General features: G+C 29.4%; 1 protein-coding gene across 1 annotated transcript in view; it reads left to right on the top strand.

Annotated features, from left to right (window-relative positions):
- Positions 1-3,026, top strand: part of LOC126654487 (ubiquitin-like-conjugating enzyme ATG10) — a 36,574-nt gene extending 33,548 nt beyond the window's left edge. Inside the window, exons 7-8 of the transcript XR_008789498.1 lie at positions 1,936-2,123; positions 2,194-3,026. The gene's annotated coding sequence lies outside the window, so the exon portion shown is untranslated. The remainder of the gene's footprint in view (positions 1-1,935; positions 2,124-2,193) is intronic.
- Positions 3,027-13,141: the final 10,115 nt, after the last annotated feature.

Below are 13,141 nucleotides of genomic sequence, written 5' to 3' on the forward strand. Positions count from 1 at the left end.
TCCCGTAGATGATTGTAACTCCGAATTTGCTTAACACAAATGCCTTACCAATAGTATTCTCAATGTCATTGGACTATGTCATTATAATTGCATTCATCGTTGGTTGCATCGCTTACAATTGATAACACTAGAAATTTGTCTTGTGCCTTCATTGGTTGGGAGTTCGTGTGTAGTCATGTGTTTACAATCTCCAAGGTTGTTAATTATTGTGGTTGATAGTGAGATTCATTTCTTGCTTGGGGACAAGCAAGGTTTTAGTGTGAGGAGGTTTGATAGGAGTGAAATACTCCTATCTTTAGGATGTCTTTTCGTATGCTTTTATGTGTTTTCACCCCGCTTTTATATGGAATTGATTAGCTTATAGAGGGTATTTATGTTTCAGGGAATCAAGAGCATTACGAAGAGTTTTGAGGCCGAAATAGTGGAAAATGAGCGGAAGCGGAAGTCGAGCGCGAAAGAAGTCGAAAGCCGGATGCAAAAGAAGCAAATCCTCCCCCTTCTGAAGAGGTGTCTCGAATCGAGACATCCCACTTAAATGGGTGTCTCGAATCGAGACACAAGTTCTAGAGAAGCAGATTTTTCTGCTTAGTGTGTCTCGAATCGAGACACACTCATAAGTTGAGTGTCTCGATTCGAGACCAGAGTAATAGAGGGAGCTCAGATTTTCTTGGTTTCTTTCCCTACTGGGCCAAACATTCTAGATGGGTTGTATTTTTATTCCCTATTTTGGGTAGTACTATATAAGGATACCTTATTTTCCCTTTTTAGGGTTATGCACTAGATTTAGATTTGTAGCCCCCATTTCCTATTACTATTCTCAGATTTTTAGATACAATTGTTCTTAGTTTTAATTCCAGATTCTTGTTCTTAACTTTGGTGATTAATGCAAGATTATTATTATTCAAGCTTCATTATTATAGTTATTGTTGAATGTTTTTCTTCTACTTATTAAAGGTAATCTTTCTACATCTTAATAGTATGTTTAATTCTTGTTTAATTATTGCTTTAGTTTTGATAATGGCTAGCTAAACTCCTTGTTTGGGGGTTGTTGATGATTGCCATGATTAGTTGAATAGTTGATTAAGGTTGATTTGTGTTGGGAGTTTGTTGTGATTATTGGGGCTTAATGCTTAGATTAACTTGATCTATTAATCTATGTTTAGAGACTAGTTAATTAGGCGAGAGTCAATTAATTAGACGGACTTAGTTGATCACAAACCTAAAATCTAATCACGCTAGGGCGGTTTAGGGATTAGGTGGTTAGAAGTTAGCTTCGCGATTGGATTAGATTGTCATTGTTGAATTCTAATTACGCGAGAGCGATTTAGACTTCAACTTGATAATCTAATCTCAATTAGACCTAATTGCGGACTCGAGAGAGCGGATTAGGCAATCTAGGAAAACTTGACCCGAGCCGATAACACTACTATACCCAATTTTCTAGGATTCGTTAGTGGCATGATTTAACAACCTCTAAACGCCTTTTCCTATTGTTTTATCCCGTTTATTAATTAATTGCTTTAGTTTTTAATTGCGTAAAGTGTTGATTTCACTAGTTTTAAATTCCGTAGTCATTACTATAAATCCAATTGATCGTTGCTTTCCGAATTGAATTTCCAATTACATGTTCGCTCACTTTAAACCTCTTGTCTTCGTGGGATCGATTCCGTATTTCCGGATTACTACAAGTTAGTATTTTTGCTAACAGTCACCACCCGAGCGTACTGTTCCGCCACACGCATTACCTCACATCGATCCCTCGACCATGGATACACAGCGTATACGAGGACGTCGAAGAGGCGAGCCAGACAGCAAGAGCAGACCCGTGAGATCGCGACAAACCCTCTTCCCCCATCAGTACATATGAATTTTAATTAACATTTTTATGGTTCTAAAATCAGTAACTATAGTGACCAATTCTCTTTTTTTTTCCAGGTCATCTTTCACGGGGATACCGAGGGCTTCATTTGGCGGTATTATGGGTCTACGCATTATTACGGGAGCACCTCTAACAACTTCGTCTTTTTTGGTACCGCCTGCGTCTATGCCTTATGTTGACCCGTTATGTGGGCAGCGGCTTACACTACTCCGCTAGTTACGCCGCAGGATCCTCTTCCACACCGGTACGTTTCAATTTCAGTTAATATATTTATGGATCTAAAATCTATAGTGACTAGCTCGTTTTTTTTCCAGGTCGACTTTCACGAAGATACCGAGAACTTCATGCGGCGGTATTTCGGGTATACGCATTATCACAGGAGCACCTCTGCGAAGACCCAGGGGCCACTAGCTTTGTCTTTTTCTGTACCGCCTGCGTCTATGCCTTATGTTGACTCGTCATTTAGGCAGACGGCTTACACTACTCCGCTGGCTACGCTCGCAAACTTCTCCCAGCATCCGGGTTTCGCTTTTACCACGTTTCAGGCTCCACCGCTGATGCAGACACCTCAAGCTCAGCAGTTTGGTGGATTATTTGATGACAACTAGTCCACTCCGTGGACACCTCCAATTAGGAATGTTACTCAGCTTTTTGAGGATTACATTTCAGAGTCGCCACGTCAATTTGATTATAGCACGACGTCACATGACCCGACGTCCTCTTCCCATCCGACTCAGAGTCCCTCTCAGCTGCATTTTCTGTTACTGACGATTGGGTGTATAATTTGGATCCTGACTCACAGCCGTTTGATGGGCTTCATGACATTCAGCCTCCATCTTTTTCCCTGGGGTTAGGAAACCCCTCGTCTCAAGCGCCTGCTCCTGATGACGACTGTGGTGAGGACGAAAGTGAGGATGTGGATAGTCCAGCCAGTGATAGTAGCAACCGCAGCACTGCCCCAGATGGCAGAAGTTACCGACGATTGACTGATTTCCAAATGAGTCGGCGTCTGAACAGAGGTTACGACCTGAGGACAAACTTACGGACCCCAGATAGACCAAACTATTAGTTGTATTTTATAGTTTTTTTTTATTGTTGTACAAATAAATATGTATATGACATATTAAGGTTACTTCCATTTATTCTATATGTTTTTTTAAAAATTATGTACAAAACACTAGTAATTTATTATTATCATAAATTTTTATCAAATTTCAAAACGGTAAAAAAAGATTGAAAACACTCAAAATTCTATAACGGTAGAATGCTTAAAAACGCTCAATCACTGTCTTTCCTAAATTTATTATTCTATTTTTTTTGCCAAATTTCATAACGATCAAAACAATAAAAAAATTTTAATTTTATTTTTCAATAATTTATTGATTGGGCAATTAATAATTGCCCCAGAAACCAGCCTGCAATGGCATATTGCGGGCTGGGTGGGACCCAGACAAAAGGTGAATTTTTTTGTTGTTTGAGGCATATATTCAAAAATACCAATGCAATGGGGGTATAAAAATGTCAAGAGCTCCAGTGTTGGCATTTAAAGAGTTCCAGTTACATGTATCATCTCATAAAAAAGTTATATATCCTTCACACATTTTTAAAAAATATGTATAATTTATACTGAAAGTTTTTATGAAAATTGTATTACCTTTACACACGTGATAGTGATTCATTAAATTATTTTGTTATTGTTTATGAGTTCCCACTTCCACTAATAATGGAAGAATGGGTCCAAACTCCTTATGAGAAAAAATAAAAGAGAAATGAGTTGTTTTGCATTCATTATAGAGAGTGAAGAGGACCAACTCTTAGCCTGTCCACTCCATAACCAATCAGTTTAGGAAATTTATTGTATGCAATCAGTCTTTTTCCCGCAAGTATATAAGATAGAATTATTACATCTCTAAACGTATATATATAAGTATATAACTATTTACAATTTTTTATATGCCATTAAATTTCCATGCCGCTTATGTTGATTGCATCGCGAATAGTTCTATTATCGTGAAGGACGATGCCTCAGTCGACATTTCTGACGTTCGTAACTTGATATTATTCCCTATGGGACTCGACAAGACCTCTAAGATCTTAGACCTTCCTCCTAACCAATTGAGATAGGCGTTTATTGGTTTGTACTTTGTATACAATCAGCTTAATAAATAAAGATTTTAAAAATAATAAATATAACCCGGCATAATTAGTTTGGAATTGCTATAATATTTCAATATATTTTATTTTTATAAATTTTAATTTTAATTCAATTTAACAAAAACATTAAATATAAATAGTTCATAATTTATGTAATTTTGACCGATTAACTAATTATATAATAGTTATTATTTATATTAAATAAAATTTAATATTAATACTTTAGAATAATCCTTTATAATAAAATAAATATGTGCTTTATATATAAACTTAGAAAAAATATAATTCATATATCCAAGTAAATTTAACTAATTTTTTAACTTTTACAATATATAAAATTAAGTAATTTTTTAGAAATAATATTTTTTATAATATAAAAATTTAATTTAAAAATTGATACTTTAAATAAAACTAATAGTTCACTAAAATACTCTGTTAATGACATCTTTATTAAAATAATAGCTTTTTGGACATAATAACTTTTAAAATGAAAAATTTATTTTAAAATAATAACTTTTAAAATAAAAATTAAATAATTAAATTTTATAAATTTTATAAATTTAATTAAAAAATGTAATTTTGTTAATAGTTTGCACTACTTTTATAAAATTTAATGATTTTTATAAAAAAATATTTAAATATTTTCCACTATTTTAGATTTTAAGAAAGATAAATTTATATTGTTATTAAATGAAATATTTATAACCTATTAATGTAATTTTTTTATAAATTTCAATACATATATTTTTGAGATGTTCTTATGAACTTATCGTTAAGAAATTGATTCAGAATAAGAATAAGTTAAAACTTAAAAGTCTAACTTTGATTTTCTTTTCATCAACTCATCTCTTTTATTTTTTTTACTTTTGAATTTATTGAAAATTTCTGAATTAAATTAATACATGTTTTATTCATAATAAATTTATTTACGACACTATATTTCAAATATGTAAGTTCGACCCTTGTCTCTCCTCAAGCTGATTTGAAAAATGCATACAAATTTACACTGATCTCTGCTAACAATTAATTTAAAATAGCTCTATATCCCATAAAAAAGGGAAATTTAAATATTAAAAAGGCCAAATATTGTAAAAAGGCCAAACATTTTATAAAAGTTCCGATCTTTCAATTTTATCGATTTTAGCCAAAAACTGATTATTTAGTTTCACAAAAGTCCTGACTTTTCAATTTTGTCGATTTTGGCCAAAAATGGATTATTTGGTTTCACAAAAGTCCTGACCTTTCAATATTTGGCATGCCACATAGGCTCCACATAGGCAAATTGAAATCAAATTGAGAGTTGGCCACAATTGAAACCAAATAATTTGTTTTTGGCTAAAATCGACAAAATTGAAAAATCAGAACTTTTGTGAAATTTTTATAAAAGGTTTGACCTTTTTAAAACATTTGGCCTATTAAAAATCATTTTGTTTCTCCTAAGTATGACAACATCTTTGAGTGGAAAGTGGTAAGGTAAAGATGTGAAGTAGGACAATAGAGTATATGGCTTGTCGTTATTTCCTTGTCGAATTCATGCAAACGAAAAAGAAATGTGTTGGTATTGCTAAAGCAAATATGCAATCATGCTTTTACCACTATTTCAATCTTATAAAATATTGCTCTTTAGATTAAAAAATTTCATTATCATAATAGATGTGGGATTTACTCCAATATAATATGCTTGAAAGCTTAATTGTAAATTTATTCAACCAAACCAAATATAGAAAATTAATCATTCCTGTTATCGTTTTGTTTCATTCTCATTCTATTTACACTTTTTCTCAACTTTTAACTAAACAATAGCTTATAAATGGATAAATTTTTAGTTAGACTCAGTCTATCATATCATCTATGGACTAAATCTATCACATTATAATACGTTATTAAAATAATGGCAATATCGCAATATTACTATTTAAAAGTATAAAGAAGTAATAAATAAAATTACAGTAGTGTCACTATTTTAATGACGTGTCATAATATGATAGACTAGTCCACGAATGACATGATAGACTGAGTCTACCTAAAACTCTCTCAAATAAATAATTAGATATTTGTTTTTTTACTAAGATTTGGAATTATTTTCTAAAATATAGTTATTAACTTTCACCCTCAAACTCTCTGTCAGATAATCCAAAAATACTTGATTTATCTATTGTAAATGAATTGTGAAATGAAAATTTAAAAATAGAAAATTATTGTCGTTAAGAGTTTTCTTTTTGTTTTTCGCTTCGACTACCGTCAATAGCGTATTCTTTCAATTGGCGGTAGCCATTCCTTTTCTTATTGTTTTATTTACATAAAATAAAATAAATAACCACCTTTTTTCATCTTTTTTATTTTGTTGGTAAATTATCGATGTGGCACATCATATCAATATATACCAAATCAAAAATCTGAGATAAATGAAAATTTTTTCAAGACTGAAAATGAAATTGTTTAGATGTTATATTAGTTTTTTTTTGGATACTTTTTACTATGGTGTTTGTCTTTCTTTTTTGAAAGTTTTGTTGTCTTTTATATATCGAAAGGTTTGTTTGTTGCTTTTTTTTATGAAGTTTTGGCGAGTCTTCTGTTAGACAGTAATAAATTGGATTCTTATTATGGTAAAACAGTTATGTAATTTTAATTTTGATTTTGTAAAGCGATATGCAAATAAGGCTTTACTTCTTGTTTTATGTCAGATTATAGAAACGGTTAATACCTTTTTAAATTCTTACACTTGTAACTGCTTGATATTAATGAAAGATTATTTTGATTGTCAAAAAAATCTAATGTAAATGAATTACATAAAATTATGTTCAATTTATCATAAAAATATATTAATTGTGTTTGATTTAAATGAAAATTTTAAAACTCTACTTAATTCTTTTAAAGTGCTAAATCCAATAAAATTCACTTTAATTTTAAACAAATAAAGAATACAAATTTCCTACAACTCACATTAGATTCATATCTACCCACCAAATTGGTTAATTAAACAGTTATCAATCTAATTTTTATATTTAAGAATTCCATATTTTTTAATGTGGAAATATAAAATTTCAAAAAACATTTTTTTTATTTTATAATAACAATCCATTAATTATTAATATCTAAATTATAAAAGTAGTAATTTACTTCATTCGCCTTAAAACTATCATTTTCATACAATCTAGCAAAATACAATTAATTTTTTAATATTTATAAATTAATCTAAATTTTCTATTTTTTATTAAATACTACGAGTAATCAATTTTCTTGTAATAATGGTTATGATAATGATGAACTTACAATAATGAAAATATAAATATGTTATTTTAAAATGATTTGTTAGATATATGCAAGTATTTGAGAAAAAGAAGAAGCAGAAGAAAATGGAAAATGATTTTGAAGTACATAATTTTACTCCACTTAATAATAAAAAAGAAGAAGAAGACTTAATCAACCAAAAATATCCTACCTTCCTAATTTTTTCCGTTTATGGTCTCAATTTTTAAACTCTTCAATTTTAGCCTATTTTTCAATTTTCACTTTCAATAATAGCCATTTATTTAAATTATAATGAAACAAATTCAAAAACATCTCTCATATTACTTCATTTTCGAAATTAATTATAATAAAAACACAATTTGGAAGAATATAAACGACATATTTAAACTTTTTTCCACTTAAATTTGGACAAATGACTATAATTAAAAGTGAAAATTAAAAAAGGAGTTAAAATTGAAGATTTTAAAAAGTGAGACTGTAAACGGAAAAAAAAAAGATGAAATATTTTTGGATAGTTAAGCTAAAAAAAGAAAAAATAATCTCCCTTTGTTCCACCTCAAATGTCAAGTATCTTTATACAAATTGTTTATTACAATACATTAAATATAGTATAATTTTACTTTTTTATCAAATGGAGAAGGCCAAGCTTAAGGATCAGTCGCTTCTACACATTATAGGGAAGCATACTACAGCAATATCATCCAACATAAGGCATGTAAGGCCTATAGGAATAGAGTCGAAAAGAGTCAGTCCAAGAGCGAGCGATAAACCATGATTGACCATCCAATCTGCGCATCGGTTTCCCTCTCTATGCGTATGGCGAATGATCACTGTCCAATTCCTCTTCGAAATAGTTCTGATAGCATTGAAAAGGTTTGTGCTGGCATTGATGTGTTGCACACTGTCTAAAAGGGCGTCTACGACAAGCTTACTATCCATCTCGAGTATGACAAATCTATACCCCTTCGACCAAGCAATCTCAAGGCCATCCAGTGCACCCCGAAGTTCGGCTTGTAGGACTGAACGACTGCCAATGAATCTGTAGTAGCCAAAGGCCCAAGCACCATCTTTACTATGTGCAATGCCACCAAAAGAGGCAATATTGTTAGGAGTCTTCATCGCTCCATCCGTGTTAAGCTTAATCCAATTTGAGGGGGCGGAGACCAGCCAATGAGACAAGGCTTACGAGGCGCCACATCCATATTAGCAGATCGAGCGGAATGTTGAGCTTGCAACGTGAAATTCATCATGGACTTAATCAAGAGAAATATGTCTTATGTACTCCATCTTTCTCCTTTGAATCTAAAACTTGTTGCGCTGATTCCATAGACACTAACAAGTGAGACCAAAAAGGATATTCCAATCCTTCCTTTGCACATCCGAATCAACCTGCAAGTTTTTTAAAAACTAATCAATAAAATGTCTATTTTACTTTTATATCCTCTCATCACATTAAACATTACACAATTTACTAAAAGTCTATTTAAAAGTTAACTATAAAATAGAAAGAAAAAAAAACTAATTAAAAATATGATACAAAAAAATTGACTATTAAAATGGAATATCCAAAAATAAATTTTTGCCAATTAGAATGAGACATGATGGAAACCCAATTCCATATAAACATAATAGCTAGCCGAGTTCTGTGGGATTCGTCCATTGAGGCGGACCTCGGGACTCGCTAAAAAACAATGAGTCAAAGATAAGATCAACACTGACGAATCATATCGACGAGGTTGAATCCTACGAAGCTGGCCCGTCTAAGAACGAAGTTCATATAGATTCATTCAATGAGAAGAAGACCGAATCTCCTAGGATTCAGCAACTAAAAATGACTACTTAATCTTATTCCGAGATTGGATACAAAATCAACTACAATAACATTAATAAAGGAACATTTTAGAAGATCAAGATCTTCTAAATAGGCTAAATATATTTTCCTATTCGAAGTAAAATTCCTAATCAACAAGTATAATCCTATTTAGGAGACTTATTTTTAAATAGATTTACATGCCAAATAAGAATCCCTTTCATATTTGAATTCATATGCTAAATAGAAATCTCTTTTCTATTTAGATTCTATAAATTATATTCACTCACTACTATTATATAAGGAGTTTGAGATATGCCTAAACACAATAACCACATTGAATACAACTATTCTCCCATAACCTCAATATTGACTTAAGCATCGAAGAGTTAATCGGACAATCACCGTCTGATTAGTCATCTCTTTTAGAGGTTAAGCCGTCGAGATGTCCGGATCCATCAATTGACGCCGTATGTGGAAAAAACTCATAAACTTTGAATTGAAAAAGTTTTTTTACGAACCAAATAAATTCTCATTGAAAGATGACATAAGACAGTACTGATTCTAAAAATATCAACAACATATGATTCACGATGTATAATTCTTTTAACAATACTTACACTACTTTTATTAGAAATAGTAATTTTTATATAAAATATTTATTTTCATAAGTTTTATTATAGTTTCTAAATTTGATAATCTGTATGAAAAATATTGTACCTTAATAATTTAGGTCAAATATTACTAGAATAAATTTATTAAATATAATAAAAACGCTAAATAATGTTTACTATTTCTAGAACTATTGTCTAATATTATTTTTTATACTATTTTAGATTTTAAGAAAGTTATAAGTTTATATATCTATTAAATGAAATATTTCTAAAGTAGTAGTATTTATTTTACAAAGTTCAACATATATTTTTTGGGGATACTTTTATCAATTAAGTAACTAATCCAAAATAATAATACATGATTCATGTAAGTCTATATTTGATTTTCTTTTTATCAACTTGTCTATACTTCTTTTTAATTTACTTTTATAAAAATATAATTAATATAAATTTTAAAATGGCTGAATTAAATTAAGAATGTTTCTTTAAAATAAATTAAATAACTACACTAAATTTTAGATATTAAAGTTTATTTTGAGTTTGAGACATACAATTAACTTAAAGAAGAAGGGAAATTAAATGTAAAACATCATTTTGTCTATCCTAAGTATAACAATGTCTGTGAGTGGAAAGCTGTAAGGTAAAGATGCAAAGTGAGAGCGGGACAATAGCATACGGCATGTCGTTGTTGTCAATTTCATCCAAAAAAAAAATTGGATTAACTAAAGCAAATATACAATCATGCTTTTATCATAACTTCAATCTCATAAAGAATCTATCAAATAACATCTCTCTCTCTTAAAATCTCCCTTTTCTTTAAAAAAATCCAAATAAAAATCAATTTGCTGGCCGGAAAGTCACCTTTTAATTTTAACTAATAATTTTTTTCAAATTTCTATTAATAAATTTTTTTAATCAATTTGAAGAATCTTTACTCGAATTAAAAAAATTAAAAGCTCTTTTGATCGGATCTAAATTTTCAACTTAAAAAAAAATCTTTATAATTTTTTTTTAAAAATATGTTCTTTGATGTTGTGCTTGTATCTTATTAGATCTAAATTTTAGATTCATGTTGAACATGGGACTGAAAAATTTAAAGTTTTAAAGATATAGCGGTTTAAAGATCGTACTTTTAATATTTGAACTATAAATATTGAGTGGTCCATTCGATGGTTTGAAAAGCTCTAATCAATGACTGTATTTACAGCTCTCATCACTATCTTAAAATAATTTTTTCAATTTATTAAAAAACTGTTTGTTTTTATAATTTTTATTATTATTAATAAAAGTTTTAACATTGGAAAAAAAAAAAATCTCATAAAACATTCTTCTTTATACTTTAAAGATTGATTATCATAATAGATGTGGGATTTACTCCAATATAATATGCTTGACAGCTTAATTGTAACTTTATTCAACCATGCCACATAGAGAAATTATATTATTTCCATTACCCAACCACATGTAGAAAAATAATCATTTTCATTATGATTTCGTTTTGTTCACATTCCTATTCATTTTTAAATTACAACTTTGAACCAAATAAACCTTACAAAAAAATAAAATAATTTGCTTTTTACTAAGATATGAAATATTTTCTCAAAACTATAGATATTAAATTTCACTCATTTTTTTGTTAGGTATACAAAAATACTTAATTTATGAATTGCGTAAAATTTTATACATTTATAGAAAACAATAACCGTGTTTGATTTAAATGCAAAATTTATTTAAAACACGACTTAATTTTTAAGCTAAAGATAATAAGTATAATTAAGCCAATGAAATTCACTTTAATTTCAAATAAAACAATGAAAAAGCATTTCCTACGCCGTAAGAAATTATACAATCTTACTCGTTAGATTCATCCCTACTCACCAAATTAGTTAATTAAACAAATCGGCACTGATTTAATAAATCAACATAATTTTGATTTTTTATTAGATTAGTTTTGATATGTTATTATACTTTTTTTTGAGTTCTTATTATACTTAATAATATTATATAACAATATGTTAATATACCGGTGGCCTCATACAATCTAATGTTTTTAGTTTGTGTTTGGCAACCGCGTTGACATTGCAGTATTGCATTGTATAAAATATAGGCCTAATGGCAAAAAAAACTCAACCCTTTACGACTTGTTACAATTATATCCAAACTTTTTAATTTTTGCAATAATATCAAAATTGCATTATTTTGTTGCAATAATATCCAAATTGTATTTTTTGTAGCAATAATAGTCAAATTGATGGCTAGACTTGTTGTTTTTAATTAAGATATTAATCTATTATTATGTTTTGATGCATAGTAATATAGTAAAAGTCCCAAAAAATGACAAAAAACTCAAAAAAATTCACATAAAAAGTGCAATTGGATATTATTGCAACAAAATAATACAATTTGGATATTATTGCAAAAATTAAAAGGTTTGGATATAATTGCAACAAGTCGTAAAGGTTTGGGTTTTTTTTGCCATTAAGCCTAAAATATAACAATTAGCCTGTAGTGGAGGCGTATCTCATTTCGCGGTTTTCCGTCGTTGGACAAGTTTTTAGTCTCAGGGTTCCTATAGCAATGGTGAATCAAGTTACTGTAACTGATGTCTAAGGTATGCTGATTTATATTTTTAAGAAAAAATCGATTTTTTTTTTGTATTTTTGGTCTTTAATTAATTTGTTACCTATACAATATTACTGCGAGTCTGAGACCTTATTATAAAAAAATAAAACTAGTATAATTCCTAAAGTTTGCTGTATTTTAGAAAGGTCTAATGTCTTAAAAAACCCCGACCTTTTAGCCCCTTTTCAATCATACCCTGACGTTGCAAATTTGTCAATTTTACCCTATTTTGCATTTTTGTGTTTCAATTGTACCCTGAAAAATTAAATTAACGTCTTTTGCGTTTGGAAATTTGATTAAAACATTCTACATGTCTCGCATATATTAATTGTATATTTTTAAAATTTATTTAAATTTAGTTAAATTAATTAAAAATTTAAATTAGTGTTAATTTGACTATGGTTTTTAGTTAGTTTTTAAAAATAAAGGACTTATTTGTATTTTTTTGAATAAAAAAGAATTTAATTTCATCTTTAGACTTAATTAATTGAATGATTTCATCATTTAAGTAAAAAAATTAACAAAAATTAAAATATTGGGGTACAATTGAAAACGAAAAATTCAAAAATGGGTAAAATTGACAAATTTTTAACGTTGGGATAGAATTGAAAAAAAGTTTAAAAGTGAGGGGTTTTTGAGTGATTAGGCCTTTTAGAAAACATATCACCTAAGTGGGTCAAAGGTTGCATGATTATATCTCTTGACATAGTGGCTAACATACAGAAGTGGTGCATTGGTTGATGGGAGTGAGCGGAGAGCACATGTTCTGTAACCCCAGAGTATGTGGTGGGCTTCTACAGATGGGCATCA

The sequence above is a fragment of the Mercurialis annua genome, linkage group LG7, assembly GCF_937616625.2.
Source record: "Mercurialis annua linkage group LG7, ddMerAnnu1.2, whole genome shotgun sequence".
NCBI lineage: Eukaryota > Viridiplantae > Streptophyta > Magnoliopsida > Malpighiales > Euphorbiaceae > Mercurialis > Mercurialis annua.